This window comes from Mus pahari, chromosome 22 (genome assembly GCF_900095145.1).
Source record: "Mus pahari chromosome 22, PAHARI_EIJ_v1.1, whole genome shotgun sequence".
NCBI classification, from domain to species: Eukaryota; Metazoa; Chordata; class Mammalia; order Rodentia; family Muridae; genus Mus; species Mus pahari.
In genome coordinates this window covers 49780423-49791268 of record NC_034611.1, presented here as the reverse complement: position 1 = coordinate 49791268, position 10846 = coordinate 49780423, and the positions used below count along the sequence as shown (strand labels likewise).

At 45.2% G+C, this 10846-nt stretch overlaps 1 protein-coding gene across 2 annotated transcripts in view; it reads left to right on the top strand.

The window, feature by feature from the left end:
- The first annotated feature begins 7447 nt into the window (after positions 1-7447).
- Zbtb5 (zinc finger and BTB domain containing 5) overlaps positions 7448-10846 on the top strand; it is a 21881-nt gene continuing 18482 nt past the window's right edge. Inside the window, exon 1 of one of the 2 annotated variants that reach the window (XM_021222082.2) lies at positions 7448-8939. The gene's annotated coding sequence lies outside the window, so the exon portion shown is untranslated. The remainder of the gene's footprint in view (positions 8940-10846) is intronic. The other variant, XM_021222083.2, reaches the window with a different exon arrangement.

Here is a 10846-nt window from a genome sequence, read left to right as displayed (position 1 = left end):
GTAAGGCCACGCCCCTCACCGACTCTCGTCCCCGCCCACTCTCTGGTTCATTCCCGGGAGGACCACACCCTTTGTAGGAGGCTGCAGTACCTCCTCTTTCGTCTCGGACCTCCAGGAGAGTAGTTTTGCTTTTGTGATTTGTTGCTCACCACAGTCTCTAAGCTGTGGGACCAGTCAGACCAAAATCTCCAAAACTGTGAACCAAAATAAAAGAAACCGTACCTCTTTATGAGCTGTCTTCATTTTGTGTTGTTATTGTCGTTCAGGCTATCACCATGTGTGTAATCCTGGTTGGCCTGGAACTCATTCTGTGAAACAGAATGGCTTCAAATTCACGGAGATTGGACAACCAGCTTTGTCTCACATATTTTGTTAAGGTAATAGAAAAAAAATGACTAATGTAGGGTTTCTCCCTGAGTAATTTCTTTTTTTTTTAATCTAATTTTTTTTAAAGATTTATTTATTATATGTAAGTACACTGTAGCTCTTTTTCAGACACACCAGAAGAGGGCATCAGATCTCATTACGGATAGTTGTGAGCCACCATGTGGTTGCTGGGATTTGAACTCAGGACCTTTGGAAGAGCAGTCAGTGCTCTTAACCACTGAGCCATCTCTCCAGCCCAATTTTTTTGTGCCCTTTTTTGAGACAGGGTTTCTCTGTATAGCCCTGGCTGTCCTGGAACTCACTTTGTAGACCAGGCTGGCCTCGAACTCAGAAATCCACCTGCCTCTGCCTCCCGAGTGCTGGGATTAAAGGTACGCGCCACCACGCCCAGCTCCTGAGTAATTTCAATACAGCCACCCAAATAAGAGAGCTAACGGTGATGCAACCATGTAATCTTGTAGTACTCAATTTCCCCAACTGCCTTGATACTGCCTTTACAGCTAACAGATCCTGTCAGAAATCGAATTGCAGCCTTACACTTGTAATCCCAGCATTTGAGAGGAGGACTGCCGTGAATTTGAAGCCAGCTTGGGCTCAAGTGAGAACTGTCGCACATACACACAAATTAAACTTTGCTTCTAGCTGTCATAACTCTTTGATTGGAAGGTCACACTTTCTTTGACTCTACCCAGTGATTTTCAGTTGATTCTTTCCAGAAAGGAAAAAGAAGACAAAAAGAGCTTAGTTAACTAATTAGTCATCTGCCTCTTCTGTCAGAGTTTTTTCCATACTCAGCTTGAGGTTAATAATGAATGGTAGAGCCTATTAAAAACATTTCATTTGTTGTTGTTGTTTGTTTTTTTGTTTTTTGTTTGAGACAGGGTTTCTCTGTATAGCCCTGGCTGTCCTGGAACTCACTCTGTAGACCAGGCTGGCCTCGATCTCAGAAATCTGCCTGCCTCTGCCTCCCAAGTGCTGGGATTAAAGGCGTGCGCCACCACGTTCATTTTTTAAATTATTAATGTATTTGGGTCCCAAGAGTGAATGTATGACAAAGCAAAACTGCTCATCTGATGGTCAAGTATGAAAGGAGGAAGAAGGGGTTGAGGTCTCTATTCCTTTTAGGCACAGGTTGTCTTCAAACTCCACTTGCTCTGTGCCTGAGGGTGACTCCCCACCCTCCTGCCAAGTGTTAAGATTACAGACACACACTGTCACACCCAGCCAGAATGTTTATTTCATTTCTTTCACTTCTGCACCTCCAACCCCTGAAAGGTCCTGTTTAAAAAAAAGAGAGGTGGGGGGGGATCTCAGCAAATGTTGAGAGGTCTGGCAAGATCGCTCAGTGGGCAAAGGCACTTGCCACCAAGTTTGGTGGTCTTCCTGGGACCCACCTGGTGGAAGAAGAGAGCTTACTCGGTAGCATACATCTGCACACACACAAAATAAAAATGAATGAAGGAAAGGGTAGGTAATAGAGCAGAACAGGTCGTCAATCCTTGGAGCCTAGGTCAGGGAGTGCATCTCAGAGATATTTACTAACATTCTTGAAACCAGTTAGCATAGGGTTTATACTTAATAGATACTATGTATGTGTTCACTGGTTACATAAACATGGACAGTTGTATCGAAGTTTAGAGGTACCAAAGAAGAGTGCAGTACAAGGAATCAGATGCAGTTCTTGAGGTAAGTGGTTCCACCCCCTCTTTAGCATAGGGACACTATGGCTTTGCTATTCAAAGTGCCATGGTCCTTGAAACAACAATATCTTTACCTGGGGTTGCTCTGTACCTGAGGGTGACTATGAACTCCCCACCCTCCTGCCAAGTGCTGGGATTACATAAACGCACCATCACACCAGCAAGAAAGTTTAGTTCTTTTCTTTCACTTCTGAATCCATCAGATCTTCTGACTGGAAATCAGCATGTGAGTTAGGTATACCTGAAGGTCGGGAAGCTCTGTTACACCAGAATGATTCCTTTTGGGGCCAGGAGGGCATAGTCACCAAAAGTCCTCTGTATTGACTGCTTTCTTACTGGTAGCAGAGTGAGGAGGATTTCCAGAATTACCACAGGCAAGGATGCAAAAGATAGAGATTCTGCCTGGGGAAAAGAAGGGTTACCCATGGGCCAGCTGGGTCAGAATTGTACATCCCAATGTTGCTCAACTAGTTAACAGTCGCCAAAAATACACAGACAACATACATTATGTATACATTAAATAATAACTGAATTGAGACAGAAAGAATGTTAGGAAACTTTTTCAAGTAGCAAAAATCTAAAGTCAAAAATTTACAGTGACCTTCTTTGGGATTAAAAGCATGAATTATTAAAAGTGTATAAAATTTACCAGAATAATCTTTGCTTCTTAAATTTAGTTTGGAAATTTAGAAATATCTGGCATTCTCTTTGAGTGTGTTTTTAAGAAAAAAGGAAATTTTTAATTTTAAGTTGGGGGTGGGGCTGAAATTTTTCCCATTTTCCAGGGCAATATCTCCATCTGCTGGTGTTTCAGGATATCGCTGATGGAGGAGGAAATGCAAGGGAGAGCCTGGTTTGAAGGGATTAATTACCAAGAGCTTCCAAACTAACCTTTTTTTTTTTTTTTTTTTTTTACCTTATTTCTCCGCTTCCTTTCTTGCACCAACACCTCTCTTTTTCTCCCATTCTCCTCTTCTGTGTCACCTTGATCTTCTGTCTTCTCCTCTCTCCTTCCCTTTCTCTTCTTTCTCCATCGATGCGGGCTGCCCGAGCAAGTCTTTGTAAGGCTAACTTCAGAGTGGATGGATTTTTGTTTGTTTCCTTTGCACGGAGCTAAATCTGCTGCAGCTTCAGTCCATAACTGAAGCGCTGATCTTTGGGGCCATGGAGAGAATAACCTTATTCCTCTGCCAGAGGCTTGCAAAAATCCCCCCTCCTCCTCTTCCTCTTCTTCCTCCTCCTTTTCTTTCTCCTATGTTTTCCATCTATCAGCTTCAGCAACTCCACCCAGCTCTCTGCTGTTTCTCACACACCAACACTTAAAAACAGTTCTTTTCCATCCTAGGTACCTCTGGGAGCCATACGCCACTATACCCAGATCTGATGTCCCACATGCGTCAGTACCAATCTCCCAGCAAGCTGTACAGAGCAGACAGTCCATCTTCAACTCCCCACCCTACAGACCACTATGTGCACTTATTTATTTATTTATTTATTATTTACCCCTGGCTGTCCTGAAATGCACTCCATATATCAGGCTGGCCTCTAATGGATCAAGGGAATGTTGGCTTCCTAATATTTGCCTGATTGTGTTCATATTCACATACTTCTTGATAACTTTGGAATAGCAGTAAACAAAACAATAACTTTCCTTTGATAGGGTCTTACTGTAAGGCTACCCTTACACTCACTAAGTAGCCCAGGTTAACTCAGAACTTGAACTCCTCTTGACTCTTCTGCTGATAGGATATAGGAATGTACCCACACACTCAACAGACAACAACAAAGATGACTTTGCTAAGTTGATGTTTTTAACTTTGTTAATGTTAAGTCACAACATTCTTGCAATATTCTTTAATAAAAAGAGGATGTGGGGCCAGTGAAGTGGTTCTGTGGGAAAAGGAATTTGCTGTGAAAGATTAGCAACTGAGCTCAACACCCATAAACCTCACAGTGGAGACAGAAACAACTGCAGCAAGCTTTTCTCTATGTGCTGAGGCACATGCATGCATGCACATGTGCACACACACACATATGTGTACAACAATAACAGTAATAAATGAAACATGACAAAAATTTAAAAAATAAAAACAAAGAATCGGTGCTTTATATTATAGCTTGTTAAACATATAAGTATTCTCGTTTTCATGAAATTAATTTATTAAAACAATTACTAAAGTAACACATATTGGATGTCGACTATTATAAAACACAGAAACATATAGGTAATAAAATTGTACTAACCCACAATCTCACATCCCCCCCCCTTTTTTTTTCTTCTAGACAGGGTTTCTCCGTATAGCTCTGGCTGTCCTGGAACTCACTTTGTAGACCAGGCTGGCCTCGAACTCAGAAATCCGCCTGCCTCTGCCTCCTAAGTGCTCTCACATCCCTTTAATATAGCCATTGCTAACATTCTGTCTCATCTCTTGGGTTTATTTCTGTGCATATGCACTTTTTCTTCTTTAACAGGGTCTTACTATAGAATTCTGCTATAGAATTCTGCTTAGTCTGGAACTCACTGTGTAGACCAGGCTGGTCTCAAACTCAAACTCATAGTGCTCCATCTGCTTCTGCCTCCCTGTACTGGAATATAATGTGTGAGCTACCACACCGGGTTGTATTTTTGCATGATTATTATTCTACTGTATTCGGCTCTGTATGCTCTTTTTTTTTTTTTTTTTAAGATTTATTTATTTATTATATGTAAGTACACTGTAGCTGACTTCAAACACTCCAGAAGAGGGAGTCAGATCTCCTTACGGATGGTTGTGAGCCACCATGTGGTTGCTGGGATTTGAACTCCGGACCTTCGGGAGAGCAGTCGGGTGCTCTTACCCACTGAGCCATCTCACCAGCCCTCTGTATGCTCTCTTAAAAAAACATTTGTAGTGGGAGTGGATGGTAGAAAAGGGAGAGAATGTCAGGAGCTAAAGGGTTAACCCGAAAAGGAACCTGGGATGAGGGAAAGGGGAGGGCGTCCTCCTCCCCATTTTAACTGGTCAATAAAGGCTAGAGGATGTAATTGGGCAGGGGAGGGGAGAGGTGGGAGGTCTTGGAGAGTAGGGACTGGTAGAGAGGAAGAGAAGGGAAGGGGAGAGGACTGAAGAAGAGGAAGAGGAGAACCACATGGCCAGGAGAAACTGCAAGTAGCAAAGGGTCTCGAAGCTGGGGAATAAGTTAGTACAGTGCTAGAGCAGCCCAGTCTAGGCTCATAGCTTATAATTATAGTAACTGGATTGTGTGGTTTTATATGGGTTTATCGGGGTTGGGAACTGCTGCAAACTAAGGATAGATGAAGCCTTAGGAAACCCTTATTAGCTTGTGAACCAACTAAGAATATAATTTTTAAGGATTTAGTTTTACTTATGTGTACGTGTGTATGTGTGTGCATGTACCTCAAGAGGCCAGAAGAGGGTGTAAGAGCTCCTGGAGCTGGAGGTAAGGCAGTAGTGAGCCGCCTGCTATGGATGCTAAGGACCAACCCCCTCTGCAACAGTCGCAGGTGCTTTTAATCACTGAGCCATCTTCACCTGCCTCTGACCCCCAAGGGCCTGAATTAAAGATTTTCCACTACTGATGAAGCTATACAAGTTCTACCCCAGTACCCTAGTGCAGGTTATTGGATTTAGTTTTGGGTGTTAGTGACAGAGCCCAAGTGAACGGTAGGCAGCATCTAATACTGAATAAAACCTTCCAGGAGACCCTCGTTTTTTTTGGGGGGGGGGGGACGACGACAAAATCTTGCTCTGTAATCTAGGTAGGCCTCCAACTTCTGATTCCACAGAGTAACGAGGGTGGAAAACTACCACACCAGGCTGGTTTTATTTTGTATGTATGTGGGTTCATTAGTCAAGAAGGCATTATATGCATATACCAATATTAAAAGCTCTTGTACACACACATCTAGATTGTGCCTTTTTCTTTTCATTGCTGTGGAGAACAGCCTCAGCTCTACTTTACACGTTGTCCACGTTTCGGTTGCATACATTTCTAGAAAGAAATCGCCAGCAAGAAGAGAATATATATTTTAAAATTTGAGCTTTTTTCAAAGAGAACATCTATTGATAGTCCCACCAAATAATGAGAAGGGTGCTAATTTGCAAGCTTTGTTGTTTTGTTGTTTACTAATTTGATGATATGAAATATTATCTGGGCTACAGAATTACCATAAGATCTACATATGTGAAAGGGTTTCTCATTAGTGTTTGGCTTATTGTCAGAATTTTATACTGTCCTCGTAGTCACTTGGGAAGAGGGATTGCTTGCTAATTAATTGATCTAGTAGGGCTCATCCCTTGTGGCCTGTGCAACCTCACGCTGGCGTGAACTGAGCACAAGGACAGCTGAGCCCAAGCCAGGAGGCAGCGTTAGTCTATGGTTAGTCTATGAGTTCCTTCCATGTCTTCCCGAAACGATGGTGATAAGCCCAATAAACACTTCCTCTTCCAAACTGCTTTGGTCAGTTTTATCAAAGCAACAGAAACGCTAACTAGAACACATATCTTGATTTTACTGCTCGGTGGTGTACCCCGAGCAGGAAACTACCGGGAGGCCAAGGCGGCAGCCGGGCCTTCCTCTTTCCCACCCGGTCCAGCAGACTCTTGTGGCATTGCTAAGAGGGCTGAGCCCTGAAGTTTTAAGGCGGTGGCGACTGTAAACTTGATTCTGGAGCCGATGGCGTGGTGGGCACACCTCGGACTCTGAGTTCCGACCCTCCCATTGCTACGCTGGACGTCTGGGCAACCAAGACGCGATGCGGGCGACGATCCGCCCAACCACCATTAGACCGGCGGCATTTCCTACTCATTGTGAAGTTTGCCTTTGGGTTCCATTCCACTCACGCGGCTTCTTGGGGTTTCGTTTCCATCTTTTCCCAAACCTACAAGTTAGAGGTAACCTCCAGCTCGCAGGCAGAGGAAGTCCCCTGCCCTTCACACTCCGGGTCACTGCCCCAGGAAGGTAGGAAAGTCGTCAGCTCGAGCCAATGGAGGGACTCAAGGCTGGAAGTAGTCATTGCGATTGGCTCAAGTAGACGGAAAACACTAGCTTTCCTTATTCATGCTGAGTTCTGATTGGACGTGATATAAAGTAGCTTTTCTACAGGCCAAACCTGGTGTTGCTAAGTGATAAGTCCCGCCTTCAAAGGCCTTTGAGAACAATTTTACGTGCTGTAAGGCAAATTGGGATTGGTCAGAGCGCTCAGGGATGCTGTGGTAGTAAACACAGCCGGGGTCCTGGGATTGCGGATTGGTCAGATTTTCAGGACGTCACGCCTACCGTGGCCCCGCCCTCCCTCTGATTGGCCATTGGAGGCCTGTGGGGGCGGTGACATGGATACCTCACATCCGTTTACTGTTGGCCTCCGCCGGGTTCTCAAAGAACCGCGCGAACCGGCTGAAAGAGCCGGGAGCGAGGGGCGGGGCGGGCGGAAGTCACTGCCGGGGAAGCCAGTCTGGACCTTCCCGCCTCCTTCCTCAGGGTCCGTCCGAGCGGAGGAGGGCCATCGCCTCCTCCTGCGAGGAGAAGGGGGGCGGAGCCCGGCTCAGGTGAGGCGACCCTATCAGCTAGAGTGGCCTGGGCGCGCGCGCGCGCGGGGCGCGCTCACGTGCCGGCGGATGAGCACCGGGAGCGCGCCGAGGCATCGGGGAGCGCGCAGCCCTACCGGGGCCGCCTGTCCAGCCTGTCTTACTGCTGAGGGGTATTGTTACCCTTCGCCTCGGCGGGGCCAGGCGGGTGGTAGCTCAGTTCTTGTGCGCAGGCGTCCCCTGTGTCCCGACGCCCGGCTGGCTGGCTGTGCGGGGTGGGGCAGGGACTAGTGCCCTGCAGATCTCCTGCTGGACAAGGAGCCTCTCGGGATGCTGTGAGAACCCGCGCTCGGGATCTGCATCCTGGCGGGATGAGCCGAGGAGCGGCTGCCCTGCCGGATGGAGGCGAGTGGCTCTCTTGCTCCTGCCCTGGGTCCTCCTGAACGAGGAGGTTTCGTTTCATCAGAGCAAGGCCATAAGCTGTCTGGAGTCGGGAGCCAGCGGCCGACAACAGGGGTGGAGTCAGCGTTTGGGAATGCCCCAACTTGTTAGACAAAAGTGTTTAGTAGGCATTTATTGAATGGCCACTTCCAGGCTTCGTGCGAGGAGCTGTGGGGTGCGGTGGTAAGAGACAGCGGTCCCATCTTCCCCTGGAGGAACGACTGTTTTGCAATAAACAACAGTAGAAATAAAGGAGCGGGTTAAGGGTTTCTGCTTTGTTTTGTTTTTCTAAAGTGCCACATATTATGGTCAGTCTATGTCCGAGCATCGTGGCGAACACTGTAGGAACCACATTTTGGTTATTTTTATTTTTGGAGGAAATTTTTTGGGTCAAAGACTCAGCAAAGTCTTGATTACCTTAATAGTGTGATCTGAACCTAGGTAATTAAAATTAATAAAACTCGCAATTTTCAAGGACTGAAAGAAAAATATTTCCAAAATATGTTCTTGTACTGTTGAGTTGAATTTACATACATTTTAGGTTTTTAGAGATTGAAGGGAATACTGTGCCTTACTTGTTCGTGATTTGTCTTTGTATGACATGTTGTGCTTTATATGGTTTTAAAAAGTGGACCAGGCACTTGGTTAGTTTGCTAGAGATTTTTGCTTTCATTTGCTGAAAAAGTCTCGTGGTTGGCAGTAAGCTAAGGGCTTACTGGGTAGGGGAAAGGACAGATGGGCAAAGGAGAGTGTTAAGAGAAAAGCTGGCAAGCTAAAGGAAGGCCTTCCGCTGGCCACTTTAACCCTTCTGGAAAGCTCAGCAAGCAGCTTGGGAAAACAAGTGAGGCAGAGCTGGCGCGCTGCAGCCTCGGTGACCCACCAGGTAAGGTCAACAGATGGAGGGTTCATTCTGGGCTCTGGGGTTTTGCTAAGTAAATGGAGTCGTGAGAAGTCTGTTTTCTGAAGATTTGCTCTTTTTTTTTCTTCCCTAAAAGTTGGGTGAAAACAAAACTTTTTTGTCTGCTGGGGTGCTGGCCATTTTTATTCTAGGCAGTGTGTCTCCAGCAGAATTCTGCTGAATTGATGAGTAATGAGATTTTGGGGGAAAGCATTTTATAGATGGGGCATTTTCCCAATTTTAAGGGTCAGTGTGTTCAGAAGAGACTAGACTATCCAGTTAGAATTAAATTTAATTAGAATTAAAAAAAATTATTTGGACAACAAAATGCACTTCTTAGTATTTAAAGTTCTTAACATTAATTCTATCCTATTAAAAACCCTGTGTTGAGTGTTGAGTGAGCGGCAGACGGTGCCACAGTGCTGAGACTCCAAGTCAGCCCTCAGTTTTCCTAAGAAAGGGGAAAAAGAACCCAAAATACAGCTTCCATGTCAACTTGCAACTCAGCTGATTTTGCAGAATGTAAATTAGCTGTAAATGCATTTTCCTTGTGTTAGTTGTGAGCATGTGCGCTGACTGCACCTGCCCTTTATTAACAGTGATGCTATCTGCTGACTCCCTCGGTGTGGCAGGTGGGATGGGGTTCTCGCAGGACCACACTGGCTAAGGTGACCTTCTCCTATGCTCAAAGACCAGACGCTTAGAATTCCTGCTCCTTACAGTTTCCTGGGCATGCCTTGGGGTTTTAGTTGTCATTCTCTTGGCTAAAAAGTTTTTATTACGGCAACTGGAGAGATGGCTCAGTGGGTAAGAGCAGTGTCTGGTCTTATGATGCCAGCACCCACATGGTAGCTCCCATTTGTAACTCCAGTCCCAAGGGATCCCACACACTCTTCTGGCCTCCCCATGCACATGGTGCATAGACAGACTTGCAGGCAGCTGAACAACCAAGCCAGCTCAGTCAGTCAGCGAGGCTGAAGCAGCTTTATCTTTTTCCCAGTCTGCTTTTATATCATTCTAGGTACATCCAAAAAACATGGTCAGTTCTTAGATCAAAGACAGAATAATCAAGAGAAGTAGTAAGCAAATCACATAAGGTAGTAATCAAGCAAAGCATTCAGCAAAGCCCCGTGGCCACTGCTTCTGATACTCTTATCTGAGCCCACTTCCTGGTCTGATCCCAGTGACAAATGCCAAATTCCTAGAAGTGGCACCAAAAGCTCTCAACAACTGAAGGAAACGTTTTCAAAAACTTTTGTTGCTGGCCTAAACAGACTAGGAATTATGTTGGAGAGACTGATTTGATTATAACATAGAAGAGATGATAGGATCTTAGTATTCAAGTTTATTTATCTGTAGATAAGTTTCCTTTTGGTCTATCATATTTGAATATGTTATGGTTCTAGCAGGTTTTCAATTCTAAAACTAGGTTTAAAAAGTAATTTTATGTTTAAGGTGCATTAGTGTTTTGCTTGCATATATGTCTGTGTGAAGGTGTGGGGTTCCCTGAAACTGGAGTTACAGGCAGTCATGAGCTGCCATGCTGGGATTTGATCCTGGGTCCTCTGGAAGAGCAGTCAATGCTCTTTAACTGCTGAGCCATCTCTCTAGCCCTGAAATTAATTTTATTAAATTCCTTTGAAGATGGATGGCGTAATTAGGCATATTATAGCTTAATTGATAATATTTATATTCAGGCTTACACCTTCAACCTTAGCACTCTGGATGCTGGGTCAGGAGACCCTGCCTCAAAACAACAACAAAAAAAAAGACAGCAGCCGGGCCTGGTGGCGCAGGCCTTTAATCCCAGCACTCGGGAGGCAGAGGCAGGCAGATTTCTGAGTTCGAGGCTAGCCTGGTCTACCAAGTGAGTTCCAGGACAGCCAGAGCTA